General features: G+C 47.2%; 1 protein-coding gene and 1 long non-coding RNA gene across 5 annotated transcripts in view; one reads left to right on the plus strand and one right to left on the minus strand.

Annotated features, from left to right (window-relative positions):
- The window catches only part of LOC112666424 (uncharacterized), a 38,924-nt gene extending 20,244 nt beyond the window's left edge, over positions 1–18,680 (minus strand). For all 3 annotated transcript variants that reach the window (XR_004807452.2, XR_007404073.1, XR_007404072.1), the window contains exon 1: positions 18,166–18,680. This is a non-coding gene — a long non-coding RNA (uncharacterized LOC112666424). The remainder of the gene's footprint in view (positions 1–18,165) is intronic.
- Positions 18,681–18,721: 41 nt separating this feature from the next.
- The window catches only part of EVI5L (ecotropic viral integration site 5 like), a 30,328-nt gene continuing 23,039 nt past the window's right edge, over positions 18,722–26,010 (plus strand). The window contains exon 1 of one of the 2 annotated variants that reach the window (XM_025457327.3): positions 18,722–18,861. The gene's annotated coding sequence lies outside the window, so the exon portion shown is untranslated. The remainder of the gene's footprint in view (positions 18,862–26,010) is intronic. The other variant, XM_025457326.3, reaches the window with a different exon arrangement.

Raw genomic sequence — 26,010 nt, forward strand, 5'->3', positions numbered from 1 at the left:
AGGACATGTAACTCCTTAAATTTTCCTTTTGAGATTTCTGATTAGGCTATTATTTGCCTCCATCACCTCACACAGCTGTCATGTTAAGATATTTGACAAGTGTCTGCTGAGGAGAGGCTTTTGGCACTGGGCAAGTTCAAACAAGGTCAATTAAAGACTAGCCTTTCAAGTATGAGTCTTCCACGGAACCAGTAGACAGCTCAAATAATGATTTTTCTTTGGCAATGAGGATTTTCAAGAGCTACAGCTGTGTTCTTCTCCTTCTAGTACCAGCAATGTAGGCTGTTATTTTGCAAGGCAACTTCTGAGTTGGAGAGTGGTGAATGGAACTAGGGTAAGTTAAAATTCCACTGAGCTCACTGTTCTTTACTGAGATCCAGCTGTTTTTCTTGACTAAATGCTCCCTGAATTATTGTAAGATTTTGGTTGATTTCCAGAGTTCGAAAAATGCTGATTCTGACAAATTTTGCAGTTTATTCCATTGCTTTTATAGAAATTTACTCTGCCATTTTTGCTGATCTTATTTTCTCCTCCCACCCCCCCACCCCCCACCCCCATATTTTTGATGCTTAAATTGTCTTTGATTTGGCCAGTGGAAGCCTTTCGTACTGGCTTCTGTGTCCTTTTGGCATCTGTCTATCTGTTATTTTGCTAATCAGTTTTCCTTCCTGTTGGTTTGCAAACCTCAGGAATTTCCCTGGGTGAAATCTGAAACCCGTCCCCATACACATAGGGCAGGGAGAAAAAGAAGAAATAAGCAGGCCACTCCAGAATGGTAGGTAGTAGCTTTAACTCAAAGGAATTACATATGAGGTTTTCTTGGGTGTTTGTAAGATGAGCAGATCTCCATATTAGCCCACCAGAATCTTACAAGTTTATGCAGAGGCCTTAACAGGATTCATTCACAAATATCATCCAGATGGACTCAGCACCACATCACTATTTCCAGGCTATGTGCTTGGGGCAGCCTCTGGGAATGGGGAAGGCAAGTGGACCCCACATTCCAAGGATTGGAAAGGGGGTGAGGAGCCTCTGAGTGCCCAAGTCCAGCTCACAGGTCAATCGGTGACCATATCCTCCTGATGACCTCCTCCAACATTTCCTTTCTGGTGTAATTAGATGTTTCAGGCTTTCTCTGTCCAAATTCTAGAACCAGCCATTTTTTCCAAAGGACCCTGGTTGCTTTTAAGCAGAGAATGGCATTCAGAAACTAAGACCTGCGTGTGCTCATTGTTATTGAAGTATCATTGGTCCCAGGACCTCTCAGTAGATAAATGGGAACACACACACACACACACACACACACACACACACACACATTTCTCCAAATATTTTCAAAACCATGATTTCACATCAATGCCTCCAATTAAATACAATAGGGTTCATTCTAGTTTTCTCTCCATTCAACTTTTTAAACATCCTCTGATGTTGGGAAACCTGGTTCCCATTATCCTGAATTTATTTATTTATTTGTTTGTTTAATTCCCCCATATGTAATCAATCTCCCTTTTCTACCACCATCCTCTGCTCTGTATGGATGTCTTCCTTACTGTGCTTGGACATTGACTTCTTGCACCAGGTAGACAGACTGGTTTGTTGTCCTTCTTACCTTACTCGGGCTCTGACACCCCACACAGTTCATCCCTCTGCGTGGATGCCCTCCTCACCACATTTGGACTCCAACACTCTAGTGCCCACCAGCTTAAACATTTTGCTCTTTTCATCCAAGAACTAGCTGATTTCTTCTGTGCCCTAAACACCTCTCTATCCTTGGAAGCCCTCTCATACCCAGAGCTGGTGTCCACCTGCCCCCTGGTATGGAAGCTGCCATGGCTCTTAACTCACCTACGAAGGGCTTGTTTTATCTCTGAAAACCAGCTCATCAAAATTTGCTTGCAATCACCACTCATAACTAGCTCTATTGAAAAGAATGGGTTTTTCTAGTTGAAAGTGAGGGTCTTCTGGGTCCTTCTACATTTTAGTGAGAAGTAAAAATCTGACCAGCATTCCTTGAGCACTGTTTTTATGCTAAATGCTTTTTGGACATGATCTCAGTCAATTTCCATAGCATAGCTACTATTGTTTGCATTTTACCTAAGAACAAAAAGAGGTTCAGAGATTATGTCACCTGCCCATGAATGCTGGAACTGGGGGACAGAGCAAGAAAGCACATCATCTTCATTTATGTCTGTGTCTCAAACTCCAACCAGCTCAAAAAAAAAAAAAAAAAAAAAAAAAAGAGAGAGAGAGAGAGAGAAAGGAGGGGTTTGATAATGCTGCCTCTCAGATTTAGATTTAGGGAGTCCAAGGGATGGAAGAGGGGGCCAGATTCAGGCTCAAAATTTGTTGATCTGTCCACTATTTGTCTCCCCCAGAATGTAACTTTCTAGATCAAGGGTTGCCAAACATTTTCTTTAAAAAGGGCCACATATGGGCAGCCTGGGTGGCTCGGCGGTTTAGCGCCTGCCTTCAGCCTGGGATGTGATCTTGGAGACCCAGGATCGAGTCCTGCACCGGGCTCCCTGCATGGAGTCGGCTTCTCTCTCTGCCTGTGTCTCTGCCTCTGTCTCTCTCTCTCTCTCTGTGTGTGTATGTGCCTCCCATGAATAAATAAATAAAATCTTAAAAAAAAAAGGTCCACATAGCAAATATTTTTGGCTTTGTAAGTCATACAGTCTCTGCCACTCAACTCTGCCATTGTAACGTGAAAGCACCACAGACAATATGTCAGTGAATGGAGGGAGGGGGGCCGTGTTTCACTAACTTATTGATGAAAACAGCAGGGGGTTGGCTGTTCAGCTGGAGGAGACTGAGTCTCTTTTTTTTTTCACTGCTATCTCTCCAGGGTCAAGAACAGGTGTTCTACTAGTGTTTGTTAAACGTATGATTAAATGAATGATCAGTGCTTGTATGTTCTTGGTGAAGTAGTGACACTCATTTCACAGATGGGGACAACTAGGACTCGCAGAGTTGAGAAGACCTGCCCATGGCTGCACAGCGTGAGGCAGAGCTGGGGTTCAAGGCCAAAGTCTGTCCCATTTGGCATCCTCTTCGTGCCTAGCTGGGATTTCCTGAGGAGGTGGTGGATGCAGAGCTGTAACATCAACCCCTTGGGATGCCGAACAACATACTCTCTCTGGGATGGGCTATTCCTACCACCTGCATGATTTCCTGTTTCACCTGGGGTTGAACAGCTTGTAATTGATACCAGACTAGCCATCCGGTTTTTCCCTCCGGGGGCTAAGAGTCCTGTTGAAAGACTTTCAGTTCCTCTGGGAAGTCACATTCTGTCTCACTTCCTGATCTTTGCACGTGCTAATCGCTCTAACTGGCAACACTCCTCTCACTACCCTATTCCATCCCTGCTCAAACAACTTGTCCTTCAGGATGTAACCTTTCCCCCAGAGTGTAACTCCTTCTGGAAGCTCTGGAGTGTTTTCCAGCATCACCAAACTGTTTTCCAATTCTCGGCCAACACCAGCTGGATGTCCTACAAATTTAACTCGATGCTGACATTATCAACCTGGAGATAGCATCAGATCTGTCAAAAAAACAAAGTTCAACTGAGTACGTTTTAAAGATCTTACTGCTTTTATTCAATTATTCATGAATCGAGCAGCATCCAAGCTAGCCAAGAGAAAGGAGTTTTGAGGAGCTGTACAAGGCAAGAGACTTTACAGGCAGAAGGGAGCAAGAATAAGGAAATTGTGCTCGGCAAAAAAGCGGGTTGGTTACTGCAAGGTTTCTTGCCCTGTAGGGGAGGGTAGGGGTCCACGAGGGCAGGTCACCTAACTAATGCTGATCAGGTAATTCCTGACTGGCTGGTTAGGATCCTACTTTTGAGAGAGCCAAACTGTGATCAAGTTAAACTTCAATTTCATGATGTGGGGCTTATTATGTTTGGGGCTTGTTGCCTTGTTTTTAACAGATCCACAAGTTAAAGGCTCAGGCCCATCAGACTGTCCCCAACTTCAGATACCAATCGCAAGTCCAAGCCACCCATACCTTTGACTGACTAGCTATAAATCAAGGTCTCTTCAGATAATTTGTTAGAATTACTCATAAAACTTAGGAGGAACATTTACATACATTTTCTGGTTTATTGTAAAGGATATAAAGGGTACAGATGAGCAGCCAAATGAGGCGGTACACAGAATGAATCCAGAGGTCCTGCATGCAGGAGACTCTGTCCCTGCAGAACGGTGCTACACAGGCCTCCCACATGTGGATGCCTCACCAAGCAGGAAACTAACCAAGTCTTATCATTCAAGAATTTTTGTAGACGGGACACCTGGGTGGCTCAGCAGTTTAGTGCCTGCCTTCAGCCCAGGGCGTGATCCTCGAGTCCCAGCATCGAGTCCCACATCAGGCATCCTGCATGGCGCCTGCTTCTCCCTCTGTCTGTGTCTCTGCCTCTCTCTCTCTCTCTCTGTGTGTATCTCTCATGAATAAATAAATAAAATATTTTTTTTTAATAATTTTTGTAGAGTTTAACCTCCAGTGCCCAGAAGTTCTAACCTTCTAATCACTTGGCCTTCTTGGTGATCAGACCCTCCTGAGGCTGTAGAAGGGCCCTATGCTAAGTCATCTCATTAACATAAACTCAGGTGCGATCCAAAGGGGCTCCTTATAAAAAACAAATAACAGGGGATCCCTGGGTGGCGCAGCGGTTTGGCGCCTGCCTTTGGCCCAGGGCGCGATCCTGGAGATCCGGGATCGAGTCCCACATCGGGCTCCCAGTGCATGGAGCCTGCTTCTCCCTCTGCCTGTGTCTCTGCGCCTCTCTCTCTCTCTGTGACTATCATAAATAAATAAAAAAATAAAAAAAAAAAGATTTAAAAAAAAAAAAATAACAACAACAACAACAAAAACCAAATAACACTCTTATCACTCAGAAAATTACAAGGGTCTTAGCCAGGAACCAGGCACAAAGATCAAATATATTTCCTATTATATCAGAGAAGCCATCCTAGATTCCACCCCCAGGCCGGGTCAACTGACTCCTCCAGGCTCCTCCTGGATTTGTCTTTCAGATCTGTCTCCCTACTTATAGACCAAATTCCACATACAGAAACCAGCTCAAAATAGGTATTCAGTAAATATCTAGTGAACAAATAGAATGAGCAAATGTTGGCTCACTCCGCTCCCCAGTTCAACTTCAACACCACACATAGACACACATGGCTACCAGTCCTATATTCTCACCTCTCTTCCACTGACAAATCTCGTCATCTTTTAATACCACCCCTTCCAAGAAGTCTTCCTTCCCTACCCACCTGTAGCCCATTCCCAAACTCACTGGCCTGCACAGACCTTGCCACACCCTATAACCTTTGACCTGATAGGAGGTTGTCCCCAAAGATCTACTCCCAGGTCAGAACTCACTTACCTCCTATGACTCACACAAGTGACACCTGTGGCTTTAGAGATGTCATTCTCTCCTTCTTTGAAATGTTGGCCAGGCTTGGCTGATCTCTCCGAAACTTGGCTACAGAATTCCAGAAGCTCAGCTAACATCCACAGACCAGGAGGAGACCAGAAAGGGCTGTGGTCAAGAATCAAGGAATGGGCAGTCTGATGGGTTTCTCACCCAGCTGGACAGCGCCACCTAGTGCTTAAGGTTGCCTTCAACACGGGTTTACAGAATAGGTGCTACAGGTTCCTGCCTCCTTGCCTTTGCAATGACTGGGAGCTCTGCCTAGCATGCCACACCCTTCCTCCATCTCTCCAACATTTTGCATGTTCTTGAGAGTGACCTCAAAATCCTCCAAGTTTGCTCATTTTCCTCACTTTGAGCATTGGCCCTTCCTGGGCATTGCTGCTCCAGGAAGAAGAGCCTGCCCCACCATAGAGTTCTGTCCTGCAGGAAAGTCAACTCCTGGGTCTGCTCTTGTTCAGCCCTGGAAGCTCTATTCCTGGGGATGTGGATGATCTGTGCCTCACATCTTGAAACAGGGAGACTTCCAAGAACAAGGCAGGCTTCTCCCATCTTTGGGGGGCCGGGAGGGGGGAACTTCTCAGTCCTCTAGGTGTCACCAAACTTATTGGAAAACAGTTTTCCTCACTGCTGCCTCCCCCTGTTCCATGAAAATGATCAATGACAGTAACTACCTTCCCCTTGAGAAAATCAACAGATTCATTTTTGTCTTGGTCCCACCCGTAAGAAGGGTGACTACTCCCTCCTTCCTGCTGGAAGCCCCACTCTCCCAGGACTTCCCTCCCCAGTGACCTCATCTCTGGGTTCTCCTCTATCTTTCCCAGCTGCTTCTCCATCCCCTTCACAGGTTCCTTTTCTGCCTAACCTTGAAATGAGCCTGTCACTCATGAATCTTTGTTATCCAAACCCCTTCCACTGTGGGAGGTTGAGGACGAAAGGCAGCTGGGGTAGACCGCTTATCCAGTTTCTCCAGGACTTAAGCCAGACTGGGGCTGCAGAGGCAGCAAGGCCAGAGCTGAAGGAAAAACCATCTAAGATCCAACAGGCCAAGAGTGAAAATCCAAACTGATCGTAGCAATCAGACTGATCATAGTAATCAGTCTAGTCAAGCTAGGGTATGGGGCAACCAGGGTGAGGCTATAGAACCATCTTGGTTTGGTGCTATTTTAGGTACTAGATCTTTAATTACTTTCCAGAGTTTCCTGTACTATTTAGTCTGTTCAGGTTTTCAACTTCTTGGGTCCTTTGGATAGCTTGTATCACTCTATGATTTATTTCTGAATTGTTCATTTATTTGTTTGTTCCAACTCCCCTCACATAGAAGCTATCCTTTAAAGAAAAAAAAGATTTTATTTATTTATTCATGAGAGACACACAGAGAGAGAGAGGTAGAGACAAAGGCAGAGGAAGAAGCAGGCTCCATGCAGGGACCCTGACGTGGGACTCAATCCCGGGTCTGCAGGATCACGCTCTGAGCCAAAGGCAGCGCTAAACTGCTGAGCCACCTGGGCTGCCCAGAAGCTATCCTTTACTGCATAACAGATTGCTACAAACTGAGTGGATTAAAGCAACACACATTTATTATCCCAGGTTTTTGTGGGTCAGAAATCTAGACATGACTTAGCAGATCCTTTGCCTAGAGTGTTTCATGAGGCTGCAGTCAAGGGAATGGTCAGGATTAGGATTTTATCTGAAAGCTCAACTGGGGAATGATTTATTTACAAGCTCACTCACATGGTTTTTTGTTGCATCCAGTTCCTGTTGGAGTAAGGGCCTCAGTTTCTAGCTGGCTGCTAGTCAAAGGATGTCTTTAGTTTTTTGCCACATGAATTGTTCCAACACAACAATTTGCTTCATCAAAGCCAGCAAGGGAGAAAGTGTGCCAGAGAAATGGAAGTCAGACTCTTTTGTAACCTAATTACACAAATGACATTTCTTCAACGATGAGGCATTATATTGGCTAGAAGCAAATTACTCCCTGGGAGAAGACTACACAAGGCCATGAATACCAGGAAGTGGGGACCATTGGGAACTATTTTAGAAATTCTTTACAGGGGCACCCGGGTGGCTCAGTGGTTGAGCATCTGCCTTTGGCTCAGGTCTCAGGTCATGATCCTGAGGTCCTGGGATTGAGTCTCACATAAGGCTCACCACAGGGAACCTGCTTCTCCCTCTGCCCATGTCTCTGCCTCTCTCTGTGTGTCTCTTATGAATAAATAAATAAAATCTTAAAAAAAAAAGAAATTCCTTACAACAATATCCCACCAGAATATAAATTCTATTACAGCAAGAACACTTTTGTTCATGTTAACTATCACTTCTATGGTGTTTTGAAGACTGAATGGCATATAGCACATGCTCAATTAATATTTGTAAAATGAAAGACTGAATGGAGTAAGCCATATGGTCTAAGAGTAGAACAGCTAGAGATTGTTCAAGTCAACATTTCTTTTATTTTTTTTTAAGAGTTATTTTTCTTTCTTTTTTTTTTTTATTATTATTTATTTATGATAGTCACACACAGAGAGAGAGAGAGAGAGAGAGAGAGAGAGGCAGAGACACAGGCAGAGGGAGAAGCAGGCTCCATGCACCGGGAGCCCGATGTGGGATTCGATCCCGGGTCTCCAGGATCGCGCCCTGGGCCAAAGGCAGGTGCCAAACCGCTGCGCCACCCAGGGATCCCCAACATTTCTTTTATGTTCAGGGATTCTATTCACAGGATGTTGAAACTAATCAAGGAGCAGTGGGATGGGTGGAATTGCTATAGCAAGTAAAACGAGGGCTGGCAGACTGTAGGGTGAACACAGAGAGTGAGGAATCTCTGGACTACAGAACTCATGATCTGCTTACTTACATCATCTTGTAGAGCTCCAGGAAGTGATCAGGTGATATTAGGCTTGGTGAGTGCTATATACCTGCCAGGATATATCAATTAGCTATTGCTGCATAACAAACTGCCTCCCCCATTAATGGTTCAAAATAAAAACTATTTAGCTCACAATTGTGTGGTTCAGAAATTGGGTCAGGCTCAGATGGAAAGTTCTGCTGAGCACAGCTGGGCTTATTCATACATCTGTGATCAGCTGGTAGGTTAGCTAAGTTTGGTTACTTAGCCAATGCAGTTTTAAAACATAACTGAAAATGGTATTCTAAAAAAAAAAAAAAGATTTATTTCTTTATTTTAAAGAGAGAAAGAGAAAGCATGAGCAGAGGGGGCTGAGGGAGAGGGAGAGAGAATCTGAAGCAGACTCTGCACTGAGCACAGAGCCCAACTCATGACTTAATCTTAAGACTTTAAGATCACAACCAAGAGTCGGGTGTTTAACTGACTGAACCACCCAGGTGCCCCATAACTGAAAATACTTTGACATGAAAATACTTAGACAATCAAGAGATGAGGTCACCTTGAATCTGGGTGTGCTTGGACTGCTTCAACCAATAGAATATAACAGAAGCAATATTATATGACCTCCAATGCTCTATCATTAAACACCATGCAAACTTCCACCTTGTTTCCTGGAAGACTCACTTCCAGCATCTTGAGACATCATGTAAGAAGTTCAACTCCTCTGAAGCTGCCATGCTGTAGATGTCATGTGAGGGACCACATGGAGATTCCTGAGACTATATATAGAGAGAGATCCCCTCAATGAGACCCCAACCATTTGAGAAATCCCAGCCCAGGAATCAGAGATGTCAATAAAGATGCCCCTCAGGTAATTCCAGCCCCCAACCACAAGGCACCCCAGCCCTTTGAGTCTTCCCATCTGAAGCTCCCCACTGAGCAAAACAAACCATCCCCTCTGTGTCTTGTCCACAGAATCCATGAACATATTTTAAAATGGCTGCTGTTTTATACCAGTGAGTTCTAAGGTGGTTTATTACACAGCAATAAAAAAATCGGAATAGATGGCATCACTCATAGCTGAAGGTTGACTGGCTGGTGGTTGAGGCCACAGGGGTGTTAAAGTCATATATTTCTCCTCACCCAGGATAGCTTGGGCTAAATTATAGTAGGCAGCTTTCATCAACTCCCAACAGAAACATAAAAAAAAAAAAAAAGGCAAAGACTGTCATAACCAAATTTTCAGAACTCTGGAAAACAGCTAAAGATTTATGGCAACCAAGTAAACACTGGTTAATAAAAAAAAAAAAAAAAAAAAAGGCAACTTCAGAATGGCAAAAGGCTTTGTGGCATTTTTATGAGCCCTGTCCCATCCTCTTCCTGGTGTAACAGTGTCTTAAAATGTGAAGCCCATGTTCTCAGTGTGAGACCCTGGTCCCTGGTTCTGAAGGGAGTGGAGCAGACTTTATTCAAAAGTTATAATGTATGTCTGCTCTAACCTGTCTGAAAACTACCTGAAAGAGTGACACAAAGCACACATCTCTGTTTTGCTTACTTGCCATTCAATTCAGAGAAGGCATCGGTGCTCCTCAAAGATCCTGCAAGCTAATTTAACAATCCAAAGACATTTGGGGCAGAAATTATACATACAATACACTGCCTGAGGATCAAAACATACAATACTGCCTGAGGATCAAAAACTGGAGAGAATGTTTTTGGAAAATTAGGACATTCAGAAACACCTGTGTATCAATGGGGATGTAGAATGTCTAGTGCAGGGGGCACCTGGGTAGCTCAGTGATTGAGCATCTGTCTTCAGCTCAGGCCAATGTCCTGGGGTCCTGGGATCGAGTTCTGCATCAGGTTCCCTGCATGGAGCCTGCTTCTCCTTCTACCTATGTCTCTGCCTCTCTCTCTCTGGCTCTCATGAATAAATAAATAAAATATTTTTTAAAAAAAGAAAGTCTGGTGCATGCCCAAGGCAAAATACAGTTCAAAAATGACCTGAGAAGACCCCAAGGTTTACTTCAAGCTGATTTTAGGCTCAATGCAAGCCTGGCTAAATGTTGAAGGAGTGCTCTGGCACAGAAGTGATTTGTGAAGAAAGAAGGGTGGGATTTTTGTTTTATTTTATTTGCTCACTTTCTAAGCTCTTGGTATTCAAGAAAAGCTCTGTAAACACATCAGTTGAACCACAAACTAAGGAATAGAGACTTCAGTGACCACACTCATGAAGGAATACACTGTTTGCAAGAATTGTTTGAGAAAGTCCCTAATCAAGTGCACTACTAGAGCTTTCAGCAATCAAAAAACAAAAACAGTAACATCAAACTCTGGAGCAAGGGTAGAGTCTGATAACCAAAGTTACCACATTACAAATATTCAAATGTCCAGTTTTCAACAAGAAAAAATTTTTTTAAGATTTTTATTTGTTTATTTGACAGAGAGAGACAAGTGCACAAGCAGGAAAAGCAGCAGGCGAAGGGAGAAGGAGAAGGAGGCTCTCTGCAGAGCAGGGAGCCCAATGTGAGGCTTGATCCCAGGATGCTGGGATCATGACCTGAACTGAAGACTCAGCTACCCAGGCACCCTCAACAAGAAAAATTAAAGACATGTGAAAAAAACATAAAAGTGTGGCCTGTTTAGGGACACCTGGGTGGCTCCTTGGTTGAGCATCTTTCTTTGGCTCAGGGCACAATCCTGGAGTCCCAGGATCGAGTCCCACATCAGGCTCCCTGCCTGAAGCCTGCTTCTCCCCCTGCCTGTGTCTCTGCCTCTCTCTGAAGAGAGAGAGAGAGGCATTCATTTATTCATGAATAAATAAATAAAATCTTTTTTTAAAAAGTGTGGCCTGTTTAAAGGAAAAAGCAAATCTACAGAAATCATCCCTAAAGTCCAAATATTAGGCTTACTAGAAAAATATGTCTAAATAACTGTCTTAAATCTGCTCAACAAGCTAAAGGAAATATGGACAAAGATTTAAAAGAAACTAGGAAAAAAATGTAGGAATAAAATGACAACATCAATAAAGAGATAGGGATTATAAAAAAAAGGAACCAAATAGAAATCATTAAATTGAAAAGTACAAAACTGAAATTCATAAATCTTTAGCACTGTTCAATAGCATATCTGAGCAGGTAGAAGAAAAAGTCAGAAGATAGGAAAATTTAGACTATTGAACCCAAGTAGCAGAAAGAAAAAAGAATGGAAAAAAAATAGAGTCTAAGGCAACTTTGGGATACAATCAAGTGGACCAATATACACATTATGGGATTCCCAGGAGTAGAAGAGAGAGAGTGGTAGAAAGACCATTTGAAAACAAAACAAAACAAGAATGCCCGGGTGGCTCAGTGGTTGAGCGTCTACCTTCAGCTCAGGGCATGAATCTCGAGTCCCAAGACTGAGTCCCACATGGGGCTCCCTGCATGGAGGCTGATTCTCCTCTGCCCATGTCTCTGCCACTCTCTCTCTGGCTCTCATGAATAAATAAATGAAATCTTTGAAAAATAAAACAAAACAATGGTTGAAAATACCCATTTGGTGAAATACATGAATCTACAAATCCAAGAAGCTCAATGAGCTCCAAAAAAGATAAACTCAAAGAAACTGAGACACACTATTATCAAACTATCAAAAGACAAAGTGAAAATCTTGACAGTAATGAGAGAAGTGATTCATCATTTCCAAAGGATCCTCAATAACGTTAAAAGCTGATTTCTCATAAAAAACTATGGAGGCTAGAAGAGACTGTGATGACATATTTAAAGTGCTGAAAGAGGGGCACCTGGGTGGCTCATCGTTTGAGTGTCTGCCTTTGGCTCAGGACACGATCCTGGAGTCCTGGGATCGAGTCCCACATTGCACTCCCTGCAGGGACCCTGCTTCTCCCTCTGCCTGTGTCTCTGTCTCTCTCTGTTTCTCTCATGAATAAGTAAATAAAATCTTTAAAATAAATAAATAAGTAAAGTGCCGAAAGAAAAAAAAAACCTGTCCACCACAAATTCTATATCTGGCAAAATTGTCCTTCAAATATAAGGAAGAAATAAAAATATTCTCAAAGAAACGCTGAGAGAGTTCATGATCACTAGACTTGCCCTGTAGGAAATGCAAAAGGAAGTCCCCTAGGGACTGACTCTACCAACACCTTGATCTTGGACTTTCCAGCCTCTAGAACAAAAGAGAAATAAGTTCCTGTTGTTTATAAACCACCCATTATATGGCATTTTAAAAATAAGAGCCCAAATGGACTAAGACAATACTCAATGGTGAGATACTGAAAGATTTCCCCCTAAGATCAAGAAAAAGGAAAGTGCCCACTTTTACCACTGCCTCTAACATTGTACTGGAAGTTCTAGCCAGAGAAATTAGACAAGAAAAAGAAATAGATGGCAACCAAATTGGAACAAGTAAAATTACCTCTGTTCACCAGTGGGTGACATAATCCTATATCTAGAAAATCCTTAAAAATCCACAAGAAAGCTATTAAAGCTAATAAACTAATTCAGCAAAATTGCAAATTACAAAATCAATACAACAAATTCAGCTGCATTTCTATAAACCTGAAATAAGCAATCCAAAAAGATAAGTAAAGCAATTGTACTTACAGTAGCATCTAAAAGAGTAAAATAGGGGCACCTGGGTGGTTCAGTTGGTTGAGTGTCTGTCTTTGGCTCAGGTAGTGATCCTAGGGTCCTGGGGTCAGGCCCTAAGTCAGTATCCCTGCTCAGTAGGGTGCCTGCTTCTCCCTCTCCCTCTGCCTTTCTACCTGAGCTGAAGGCAGATGCTTAACCAACTGAGCCACCCAGGCCCTCCCGTAGGGTGAAATCTTCATGACACTGGATTCGAGAATAGATTCTAAAATATGACACAAAAGAAAGGCAACAAAAGAAAAATAGATTAATTGGAGTTTCATCAAAAGTTAAAATTTGGGGATCCCTGGGTGGCTCAGTGGTTTGGCGCCTGCCTTTGGCCCAGGGCGTGATCCTGGAGTCCCGGGATCAAGTCCCACGTCGGGCTCCCTGCATGGAGCCTGCTTCTCCCTCTGCCTGTGTCTCTGCCTCTCTCTGTCTCTCATAAATAAATAAATAAAATATTTTTTAAAAAAAAAGGTTAAAATTTTTGTGGGACATCTGGATGGCTCATTCAATTAAAAACCAACTCCTGATTCCGGCTCAGGTCATGATCTCAGGGTCCTGGGATCAAGCCCAGCATTAGGTTCCCTGTTCAGAGGGGAGTCTGCCTCTTTCTCTATTCTCTCCCACAGACACCCCACTCAAATTCTCTCTTTCTTACAAATAAATAAATAAAATCTTTTTTTTAAAAGAAAAATAACAAATACTGGCAAAGAAATGGAAAATAGAAAGCTTTATGCATTGCTGGTGGTAATGTAAACTGATGCAGCCACTGTGGAAAGCTCTTTTGGTTCCTCAAAGAGCCAAACACAGAATTACTTTATGACCCAGCCATTCTACTCCTAGGTAGATAGCAAAAGGATTGAAAGCAGGAACTCAACTAGATAAATATTCACACATGCATGTTCATAGCAGTGTTATTCACAGAAATTCAAAGATGGGAACAACCCAAATGTCCAACAACAGAGGAGTGAATAAACAACATGTGGTTCACACATACAATGGAATATTATTCATCTATAAAAGGAAATAAAGTCTGATACATTCTATAATATAGGTGAACCTTGAAAACATCATAGTAAGTGACAGAAGCCAGATACAGAAGGACCAATAGTATATGATGCCACTTCTAGGAGGTATCTAGAATATGCAAATTTATAGAAACAGAAAGTAGAATAGAAGTAACCAGGGACTGGGGACAGGGACAATGGAGAGTTGGTGTTTTTTTTTTTTTTTTTAGACTTTATTTATTTATGATAGTCACAGAGAGAGAGAGAGAGGCAGAGACACAGGCAGAGGGAGAAGCAGGCTCCATGCACCGGGAGCCTGACGTGGGATTCGATCCTGCGTCTCCAGGATCGCGCCCTGGGCCAAAGGCAGGCGCCAAACCGCTGCGCCACCCAGGGATCCCAGAGTTGGTGTTTAATGGGAACCAGAAATAGAAATGGGAATTTCAGAAAAATAGAAATGGGAATTTCTATTTAGGAAGGATGAAAACTTTTTGGAAATGGATAGCAGTGCTGATTGAACAGCACTGTGAATGCACTTAATGCCATTGAATTGTAGTCTTAAAAACAGCAAGTGTTGAGGGGCCTGGGTGGCACAGTTGGTTAAGCATCCAATTCTTGGTTTTGGCTCAGGTCATGGTCATGGATTGTGAGATCGAGCCCCATGTCAAGCTCTGTGCTCAGTGTGGAATCTGTATAAGATTCTTTCTCCCTCTCCTTCTGTCCGTCCTGCTCATGCTCACTCTTCAAATAAATAAATAAGTCTTTTTTTTTTTTTTTTTTTTTTTTATGGCAAGTGTTGGGACTCCTGGGTGGCTCAGGGGTTGAGCATCTGCCTTTGGCTCAGGGCATGATCCCGGAGTCCCAGAATTGAGTCCCACATCAGGCTTCTGCATGGAGCCTGCTTCTCCCTCTGCCTATGTCTCTGCCTCTCTCTGTGTGTGTCTCTCAAGAATAAATAAGTTAAATCTTTAAAAAAAATTAAAAATTAAAAAAATGGGGATCCCTGGGTGGCGCAGCGGTTTGGCGCCTGCCTTTGGCCCAGGGCGCGATCCTGGAGACCCGGGATCGAATCCCACATCGGGCTCCCGGTGCATGGGGCCTGCTTCTCCCTCTGCCTTTGTCTCTGGCGCTCTCTCTCTCTCTGTCTCTCAGTCTTTCATGAATAAATAAATAAATAAAATCTTAAAAAAAAAAAAAAATTAAAAATTAAAAAAATGGCAAGTATTATGTTATGTATGTTTTATTATAATTAAAATTTTTCAAAAAAGAGGAATAGTCAGTAGAGCATGCAACCTTTGATCTCAGGGTCCTGAATTCGAGCCCCATGTTGAATATGGAGACTACTTTTTTAAAAATAGATTTTTTTTTTTCAAAAAAGAAAAAGAAGTCACAATGCCTCCTAAGGTCTAGCCTTAGAAATAGTCCAGTATCATTTTTAAAAAGATTTTATTTATTTATTCATGAAAGACACAGAGAGTGAGAGAGAGAGGCAGAGACATAAGCAGAGAGAGAAGCAGGCTCCATGCAGGGAGCCCGATGTGGGACTCGATCCCAGGACTCTAGGATCATTCCCTGGGCTGAAGGCAGACATTTAATCACTGAGCCACCCAGGCATCCCCCAGCATCATTTTTTAAAGAAGATTTTATTCATTTATTTGAGAAAGGGAATAGGCAAAAGAGCACAAGCAGGGTGAGGGACAGAGGGAGAAGGAGACTCCTCACTGAGCAGGGAGTCCAATGTGTGTCTTGATTCTGGGAATCTGGGATCCAGGATCATGACCTGAGCCAAGGGCAGACGCTTAGCCAACTGAGCCACCTAGGCACCCCTCCAGCATCATTTCTGATGCAGTCTGTTGGTCAGAACAAGTGACAAGAAAACAGACTCTACTTCCTCATAAAAAGAGATATGGATATTGTGGCTTTTTTCCCCCTCTCTATGAGACAAATGAGGTCTAAGTTCACACTAGTCAATATTCGTAACAAATGAATTTTGTGTGTATCCAAAGTTTAACCCAGAAAAAATTTTGATTGTGCTAAATTTTGTTATCAGCAAAATACTGAGAGAAGAGTCTTTTAATAAATTCAAATGTGCAAAATGCGGCTCCAAAAAAATGACAACCACACACCAAAAATTCACAGTGGTAGAATTAACAGTTGGTAAAAATTGGACAAAATGAGCCTGATTAATGAATCAAATGTTTCAAAAAAATTACATGAAAAAAAAATATTCCTGATAAAGATGATCTCAATCAAGTAAAAATGAGCATAGAAAAAGAATTGGGAACGGTTTAGCTGCACTAAACAGAAAAGTGATCCAGGAATCTAATTGGCTAGATGCAGTTTGTGATTCAAAAGTATTTTCCAACAGAAATGTGTTGGAATTTTTTTCCCACTGTGCTTATAAAAATGGAATCAAAGTGTCCCCAGAATAAAACCATCCTTTGTGTGAAAATGGCAATGTGAGGACAAGAGGGTCAAATGTCCTGTGCATCTTTCTTGTGTTTGATTTTATTCACCAGACACCAGATGCTGCTAATCTCCTAGGCAAGCCCCCAGAAATGCCCTGGTCATGACCCCTTTCTGGGGTGCCCTCAACCCCACCCAGACATGTGCCTCTACAGAACCCTTTGTCTCTCACAACTATGCTATCAGTCCAGGGTTTTTTGTTCCTCGGAAAGTGTAGCTCACACCAAATTGTTTTTTCTTGAGGCAGAACACCAGTGGGGAAGACCTCTCAAAACCTGGGTAAACCCCAAGACTTTGGCTCTTAGGATGGCTCCTGAGTCTCCCACACTGAGGGACCATGAGCAGCCAACATAAAGACTGTCCCCTGCTGGTCACTTGATCCTTACCATGTCCTGTCATTATTCTTACCCTCCTGACTTAACGCCCACCCTGAGTCGCATTTCTAACCATGCCGATGTGGGTCTTACGGCCCCCTCTCAAACCCCCCAAGTAATCAGAGGACAATGTTGATGAGATGTATTTCAGCTTCGTACTCTGCAAATCCAAAGTCACCTTATAACTTTGTTGGGACTGTGAAATGCCCAATAGAGAGCTGACTTTCAAAGAAGGGAGGCAAAGATCTGTTCTTTAAAAAAAGAGAAAAGGAGGGGGGTATACGGGCATGTGGGGAGAAGGAATGCATTACATTTTATTTTTACCACTCGAGTTTTTAGAAATATGTTTTGGGGCTTCTTTTACAGTTCCAGAATTTTAATAGATGCAATGTAGATAGTAAGAGACAGGCAAAGAGGGTGTGGACAGATGCAGAGAGTTAGGCAGGGGCAGAGAGAAGACACAGTGGCGGAGAGGATGCAGACAGAAGCAGAATGTAGATGGCACAGAGTGTAGACAGAGGCACAGAGAGATGGCCAGGGGCGGGCAGTGAACAGATGTCAGTCATCACTTCCAAAACCAGATAGAAGCTCCTAGCATTTAGAAGGTTGAGATCTCAGACCTTAGAAGGTCCTCACACGCCCCACTCTCCGTCCCAGACCTCCCCCTACCCATTTCTGCCTCCCCCTCTTCAGCCCCCAATCTGAACATACAATGTTACTCTGTCTTCTGGAACAGGGCCCCTGGCCCACCCCCTCCAGGGCCCATCCCTTGGGGTGGAAACGCTCCTTTTTTGCGAAGTCTTGCCTGCTGTCAATGACTGTCCCTACAGGCTCCTCCCCAGCCTCAGTGACACTCCCCCCACCCTCTTCCTCCCTGTGGAGAGTCTTGGGCCTACCATTCATTTACTCATTCATTCATCAAGCATTTATACTCCGTTCCCACGACCCAGGCCCCTGCTCAGAGACGCTGGGGACCCCGAGGAGACCTGACCTAGGTCCTGCATCACCCACCCGCTCCCACTCCCCACCCCCCACCCCGAGGTGGGGGATGGGAGGGCCGTGTAAGCAGTGATGACACAGCCTGATCAGAGTTTTGATGGGTCACAGAAGGCACTGTGAGCTGCAGAGAAGATGCTGAACCCGGCCCACATGAGGTTAGGGGACGGGCCTGAGCCTGGGACGTGACCCCACCCCCCACAGCCCCGCCCCCAGCACCGAGCCGGGCTCAGAAATGCGGTGCCATCACCGCCCCCTCAGCCTGCCAACGCCCCTTCTCCGACCAAACCCATTAAGCCTCTCCCTCGCTGGCCCCGCCCCATTGTTGCTCTAGGCCCCGCCCCCTCCCAGCCCCGCCCCTATTTCATTCAATCCGTCCTCAAGCCCCGCCGCCCGGGAGGCTTACCTCAAACCAATCTCGCGACCCCATTGGTCAGGGAGAGTTACTGCACCGCCTTCCTTCAGCGTTATTGGCTCCCTCGGTGTCAATCTTCTTGAGAGAGCCCCAACAGTTGCCAAGGCCGAGATTTGAGGGGCAGATAATAATGGACGGCTCAGGACGGCTCATTATTGGGCAGAAAGCCCGGCTCTGGGCGGGGCTTAGGGCCAAACGCTCGGCTGCCTCCGTCCCGGGTTCTTCAGAGCCGCAGCCTTCCCTCAGAGACACACCCCCCTCTCCTCGTCATTGGTGCCGCCAGGTGTTGCTCAACAGGATCCCACACGTCGATAGGCAAAGCCGCCCGTCCTTCACTGCTTTCCTAATTTCAATTTGCTTCTCTCCTTAGAGGCGGCAACCTTCTGGCCGTAGCCAGGGCCCCCCTCACGGAATGGCCGCGGATTGGTCCGCCTCCCCGTCACTCCTGGGCGGTGGGCGGAGCCAGGGTGCCTGGGGGCGGCGAATTGGTTGCCTGGGCCTCGGGGGCGGGGCAGCCGCTCCTGTCAGCGGGTGAAATGGCAGCGGCAGAACCGGCGGCGGCCGCGGTCCCGGGGGGCGGCTGAGGGGGCCGGGCCGGGGCTGCGGGGCGAGCGGCGCGGAGGGGATCCAGCGGCGCGGCCCGGGACGGTGAGGCGCGGCACGGCGATGGCGGCGCGCTCGGCGCAGGTAGGCAGGCGGCGCGGGCCGGGCCTCCCGGGCGCCTTCTCAGGCCGGCGGCTCCGCGCTGCGGCCCGCGGGGGCCCGGCAAGATCGCGACTCGGGCCGCCTCGCCGCGGAACCCGCGCTGGGAGCCCTCGGCTCTCCCGGCGGCGACCCTGGCCGACAGCCTTGGGCCGCGGCCCCCGCCCACCCTCGCTCCGGGTGCCCCCGGACCCCTCGGCCCCTCCCCCGGGCCTTCCGGCCGCCCCCTCCCCCCTCCCGTCCCCTCCCCGAGGGGTCGCCCCACCCCCGGCCGTGACCCCCGCCCACCCTTTCCACAGACCACGAGGACTCCTCCTGGACCCTGCACGGCTCCCCCAGCCCCCACCCCGCAGACCCGCCCCCCGAGGCGCCCCCCGCAGGCCCAGGACCCCCGCCTTCCCTCTGTCCGGACCCCTCAGGACCCCTCCCATCTGCGGACCCCTTGCCACCCCATCCCTCCTGCCACTTCCCATCTCTGGGCCCAGACCTGCCTCCAGCCCCAAGGCTAGGAGCTTCGGAGCCCTCCCCCTCCCTTCCCTCCCCACAGGACCCCTCCCCTGGCCTCTCTAAGCCAGGATTCCTACCCACAGGCCTCCCCTCAGCCTGCTGGCCGGTCTCCGACCCCCAGCAACCCCATGCCCAAGGGCACCAGGAAAAATCACTCTCAGACTCCTCCCAGCACACTCCAGCCGCTCACACACACCCCTGATCCTGACTGGTCCTCAGAATCCACCCTCACCTCCTGCTTAGGACCTCCCCACAGATGTCGTGAACCCTCCTCCCCTGGCAGAGACACACATCTTTCTGAGAGCCCAACACATGCGCTTCCGTGCCCACACACACACACACACACACACTGGGAGCCAACAGTTCTCACACAGAGATGCCCATGAACCCTCAACAACTCACATGCACATCCTGGCCCCTAACACACAGACAACCAGGAGCCCCCTGATATGCGGGTGGGCGTACACACACACACACACACAGCTAGACACTTGGATCCCCAGCACACACGGGGAAACTCAGACCTCCAACACAGACCCAGACAACTGGGACCTCCCACACACACACTCACACACACACAGGACTCTGTAGCACTTTCACACACCTCCTTGGATCCCACCTGCCCAGGTCCTCCCGTAGCACCGAAAACTCCCAGCTCAGGCACACTCGGACACATGAGCTGCCTGCCCTGTCCCAGCCACACCAGCCTCCCTGACCTGGTATCCCCACCGGGGCCCCGAAGGGTGGCAGGGTGACCCAGAATCTCCCAGCACCCCTGTGGACACCTGGCCCAGGCCTCTTCCCCTTTATCCATCTCTCCCTGCTTTTGCCCTTCTTCAAAGGGAAGGACACTCACTCTCCCTCCTACTCTGAAGTCTCCCAAAGGGAATAACTGCCTGCCCCCTGATTTACGCCACCCCCTGGTGGGGAAGGGGGAGTTCAGGCTGCTCCGGGCCCAGTCCTGAAGTCTGACCAGACTGGTAGGACCAGCATCCTGACCCCATCACACCCGCTGGCCTCAAATGGCAGGACCAGCACTGCTGCCAGGGGCAGCCCCGATAGCTTGAGTGAGTTCCTTCACCCACGGCCCGTGTGTCATGCCAAAATGAAACGGCTTCCTCCTCTCTCCTGGCATTTGGGACCCGGTGGGGCTGGGTTTGGGCCTGCCAGAAGCAGACGGCTCTTTGTTAAGGAATATTTTCAGAAGGGAAGAATGTGCTGAAGAGGCTTGGGTAGAAAACCCGTGAGTTGTCAGCTTGGATTTTCCCTTGGCCAGCCTTTGATCAAGCTAGAGGACCCATGTCTACATGTCTTTCCCGAGTGTGTTGATTCCCCCCCACACCCCCCACAGCCCGCCCCCCTGTCCTGCCACCCCACAGCTCTCATTCTCAGGTCCAACCTGTGCGTTCCCCTGGGCTTTTGTGGTTGACTGCGGGTGGTTTGGAAGGAGCTGCAGGTGGCTTGGCTCTGGCACAGGGATGAGGAAGGATCACAGAACTGGCGACACGGTGTGGCCAGGACTGCAGGGAGTGAGGAGGAGCCTGGGTCCTGCCCGTGCAGAATCCAGATCAGTCCAGCCCTAGCACTGCCTGTCTGGGCTCCTTTGAGCCACAAAAGCATGCCTGGAAAGCCCCAGAGATGCAAGCCCAGGCTTGTTTGTGGATGTTCACCGGTGGACTCTGGACAGCCCTGGAAAGAAGCACCTATTGGCTCAGGGCCTCAACTTCTCCATCTGGAAAATGGGTGGGGGATAAATCTGTAGAACCTTGTTCTGTACTGCAGGGGAGCCAGTGAGGTGAGGGTGTGGTCCTTTGAATGTCCCCTGGGCACCGAGTGGGAGGGGTCATTGGGGTTCAGCAGGGCAGTCGCCCATCTATGAATGCTAGCAAGGATCCCTGGCCGCCCTGGTCCCCTAGTGGTAATTAGTTGACACCTCACTGGACAATGACCGTCTCTATGTAGCCAAGCTGCATCTCAGGAAGCCGGCTCAGTCGGGGTTGAGAGATGGTCTGAGAGTGGGATCTGTGGCCACACAGAAGCCTCCCGTGGGGAGGGTAGGAGGGGGCCTACTTGCTGGCAATGCCGTCACCTCATGGACACCTCTGATACATAGACCTGGGTAAGGAGAGGTTTGTTTTGTTCACTTGCTGAAAGGAGGCGTGGATGAAGACTCCTGAAGGTCACGAGGCACGTAGGAAACAGTCTCCACAGCCTCCCCAGGGTGGGACCTTCTGCAGATGCAGGGGCTCATAACGCTCACCAGAACAGACTATGAACTACTTAGGAAAACACGAGAAAGCTCCCGGGAAGGGGTTGTGAACAGTATCAGTGCACTTTTACCCTAAACTAGGTGTACAGGCCTGGTCTTTGTAGTGTTTTGGTAGGAGCAGGGGGGTGAGGTGAAACGTGATCTTAGTTTCCTCTGACAGAACATAGATGCTGGTCATTCCAAGTGAAGCCCCACCACGTGCTAGGAACTGAGTCAGGTGCTGGGGTAAGAAGGAAGGTCACATGTGGTCCTTGCCTTGCCTCTAAAGACCCTCTTGGCATCATGAGGCAAGAGCTGAAACCAGTAGCATACCCTGATGGGGCCCATGCCACATGCCAGGCCCTGTGCCAAACACCATTTACATATTATCTCACTTAATCCTCCAATCCACCCAGAGGAACCAAGACTCCAATGTGTGCCCTCACCATCACATCCTGCTGCTTGCCGTGTGGAAGCATGAGATGGAACTATGCGCAGCATGCTGCGGGAGCACAGAATAGGGTCCAGTGCATCCCTGGGGCATCAGGGAGGGCGGAATAGGGATGACATATAGGCCCAGAGAGGAGCTTACTGGGCAGGCATGGCAGGGAAGGGCGTTCCAGGCAGGCAGTGTCTGGACAGAGGCCCGTGAAGCAGGAACAAGCGTGGTGTGTTCAGGGAGTCGTGCCTTGTCTGGTGGGCCTCATCCCGTAGGCCTCACATCCCAAATGTGATCCATGGGCCACATATTGCACACCCCTCCCTGGGAAAGGGAACCATAGTTGGAAGAACTCAAGAAAGGCAGCAAGCCCTACCCTACCCAGGGGAGTCTGTAGCACACCTGCTCTGGAAGTCAAACAGTGCCAGGAAAAGAAGTGAGAAGGAAATCACAGGAGGCGAGAGAGACATGTATCTTCCAAGGCCCTGTCAGCACAACTCACCTGCACTTTTCTTGCATTGCTCAGCATGCTGTGATGTAACCCACTAGTCCCACAGGGGAGCCTGACGGTTTGTTCAAGGCTGAGTCTCAGGAGAGTGCAGGGCACATAGCAGATACTTAGTAAATACTTGCTTCATTTTAGGATCTTACCATCTTCCCTACTCACCCATTTATGAAAGACGGCCTGGATCTCTTCCACAGGAAGAGGTTGACCCATCTGCCTTGGAGAGCTCCCAAAGGCAGGGCATACCCACCTCGTCCTTGCCCCGTGGCCCAGCAAAACTCTGCAGCTGACTCAGGCAGCAGAAGAGATAACCATCTTGGCTTTGAAGAGCCTTTGCAAGATGCCACTTCTCTTACTCACCTGTCCCTGGAAGGCTTACAAGGGCTTTAAATGTTCTCCTTTGTCATTCTCAGGGAACAAAAACGTAGAGAAATGAGGGATTTACCAGGAATGAACCTACTTCAGTGGCAAATAGAAAGTTGGTGATGATACGGGATAGTAAACCTTTTTTTTTCTTTCTTTTTTTAGGTCAGAAGGGATTCCACAGGTCATAATAGTCCACATCTCAGATTTTAGTCTGAAAGTATTTGCTGCTGCTATTATTCCCAATTTCCCAATAACAATAATTATAGTTTCACTGCATTTAACCTTTAAAGAGGGCCAGCCCATTGGGGTTTGTTGATTCATTCCACAGCTATTGGATGCCTGATAGCGTACTAGACTCTGGGGGTCCAGTGGTGACTAGACAGCCCCTACCCTCATGAAACTTTCCATCCAACAGGGAACAAATAGCATGGACCAGCTAGTTCCTGTCCTAAGCACTTGACAAGTTTAGCTCAGGTATTCCCGTGAGGCAGGTACTATCACTAGCCCTGTTTTCAGATTAAGAAATTGAGGCAGGGATCCCTGGGTGGCGCAGCGGTTTAGCGCCTGCCTTTGGCCCAGGGCACAATCCTGGAGACCCGGGATCGAATCCCACATCGGGCTCCCGGTGCATGGAGCCTGCTTCTCCCTCTGCCTATGTCTCTGCCTCTCTCTCTCTCTCTCTCTCTCTCTCTGTGTGTGACTATCATAAATAAATTAAAAAAAAAAAAAGAAATTGAGGCAAAGTGTATCACAAAGATATACAGTAGGGGAGGGATTCGAACCCAGACTTCTGGCTCTGGAGTTCTCACAGGAGGCCAGGAGATCTGGGAGCAGTTGTGGACACACACACACACACACACACACACACACACACATAGAGAGAGAGCCATAGAAGGAAGGTACATGGATATGGAAAGGTCCAGAGCATAGAGAAGCAGGTAGAACTGGGGAATAGAGGGGGCAGGCAGTAAGCCCCGAATTCCAGTGAGTGTCCTTGTTATCAAAGCTTGCCCACTGGTTGCCCACCCCTTGGCTAGGAAAAGGACCCAGACACCAGGCCATTTCCCCAGAAGCTGGAACCAGCTAGGGCCATGGTGGTCTGCTGGATCACGCTGACAATCCTGGCAGGCTGGGCACATGGGGTCACATGGCATCTCCTGAGGCATGCAGTTCAGAAATGAGTCTGTGTCCCCTGTCATTATTAGAGCAGAGGATCAGAAACTGGGGGGCAGAAAGCTAGGAAACCAAACTGAAAGGAAACTTGGGCTCTTTATTCCCACCTTCGAAAATGCCAGGCTCTCTAAGATGGCGCGCACACACTCACTCCCTCTCCGCGCTGAAAAGTAATGACTGTGCTTTACTGAGTACCCAGTAAATTGGGCATTCGTGCTTTATCTGTATTATTTCCAAAGTAAAAGAATGCAGAGAAAGTGGCAGCACAGGGATCAACTTAGGGCAGAAGCTCTGGAGTCAGAAATCTAAGTGGAAATCCTCCCTCTGTGGCCTAGTCAAGGGACCATGTGAGAGTCCTGCTTGCTCTGGCACCTTGCATGCATTACGGCTGACCTTTACTTTTCGGCCTACACTGATACAGAATCTTTGTTTTAAATTATTTTTAAAATAGAGTTTAGGGGTGCCTTGGTGTCTCAGTTGGTTAAGTGCCTGCCTTTGGCTCAGGTCATGATCCCGGGGTTCTGGGATTGAGCCCTGCATTGGGCTCCCTGTTCAACAGGGAGCCTGTTTCTCCCTCTGCCTCTCCCCACTGGCTTGTGCTCTCTCTCATTCACACATTCAATAAATCTTTAAAAAATAAAATACAGTTTATTTTTTAGAATGGTTTTAGATTTGCAGAAAAATTGAGAAGATAGTAGAGAGCTCCTGCAGACCCCCACCCAGTTTCCCTGATTAGTAACATCTTCAGTAAGTCTGGTACATTTGTTATAATTAACAGACTGACATTGATACATTAAATACAGTCCACACTTTCTTTACTCAGATTTCCTTAGTTTTGCCCTAATTTCCTTCTTCTCTTCCAGAATCCCATCCTGGATCCCACATGACATTTTGTCAAGTCTTCTTATGCTGTCATGGCTGGGACAGTTTCTTAGACTTTCCTTATTTCTGATGACCTTGACAGATTTGAGGAGAACTGGTCAGGAATTTTTCTAAAATGTCCCGTGATCTGGATTTGTCACATGGTTTTCTCATAGTTAAACTGGAGTGATGCATTCTGGGGAGAGAGATACAAAAGTGACATGCCCTTTTCAGCTCATCATAGGCTCATGCTCTTACTGTGGCTTATCACTGTTGATGTCAACCTTGATCACTTGGCTGAGCAGCACAGAAATTTTTGTCTTCATTCATTCAGTGAATGTTTATTAAGCACCTACTAAATTCCATATGTGTTAGGAGCTTGGTATAGAAAATTAAGAAGATAGGCCCTTGACCTCAGAATGTTCATAACCCAGTAGGGCAGGCAGGCCTGTATAGAAGCAATTGCCATGGAATGTGCCTTGGGCTGAGATGTAGGGGGTAAGTATTTTCAGAGGGAGATAGAGAAGTGAGCCAGCATGCGAGGTGGGGGTTGATAGGAACGATTTCACAGAAAAAAATATTCAAACCAGATGTTGGAGACTGCTTTCCCAACAAGAGGGAACAGCATGTGCAAAGACACAGGAAGAAGCAGGTGGTCCTGGAGGGCTGAGCATCATGGGGCTGGGATGAGGGAGGAGGCAAGCTGGCAGGACTGTGTGCACCAGGTAAAAACATTTGGGCTCCATCTCCAAGCAGGGAATAGCTGAAGGGCTTGGGCAAGCATGAGGAGGGTAGCACTGGGCAGGTGGGTGGAGGGCAGCACATGGACCCAGCTAGTCCCCCCCATGTAGCAGGAGGAGTTGCTGGCTTTAGTCAGGAGAGTATTGAGTTTGAGGAGCATCTCCACACCAGGGACCAGGAGGGTCTTCCTAAAATGCAAGCCCAGCCAGGCCCCTACCTGAGCCCACAGGGCCCTGTGGGGGTCTGGCCCCTGCAGAATTCTCCAGTCTTTTCTGGAATGGCATGCCTTCCTCC

Source organism: Canis lupus, chromosome 20 (assembly GCF_003254725.2).
Source record: "Canis lupus dingo isolate Sandy chromosome 20, ASM325472v2, whole genome shotgun sequence".
Lineage (NCBI taxonomy): Eukaryota > Metazoa > Chordata > Mammalia > Carnivora > Canidae > Canis > Canis lupus.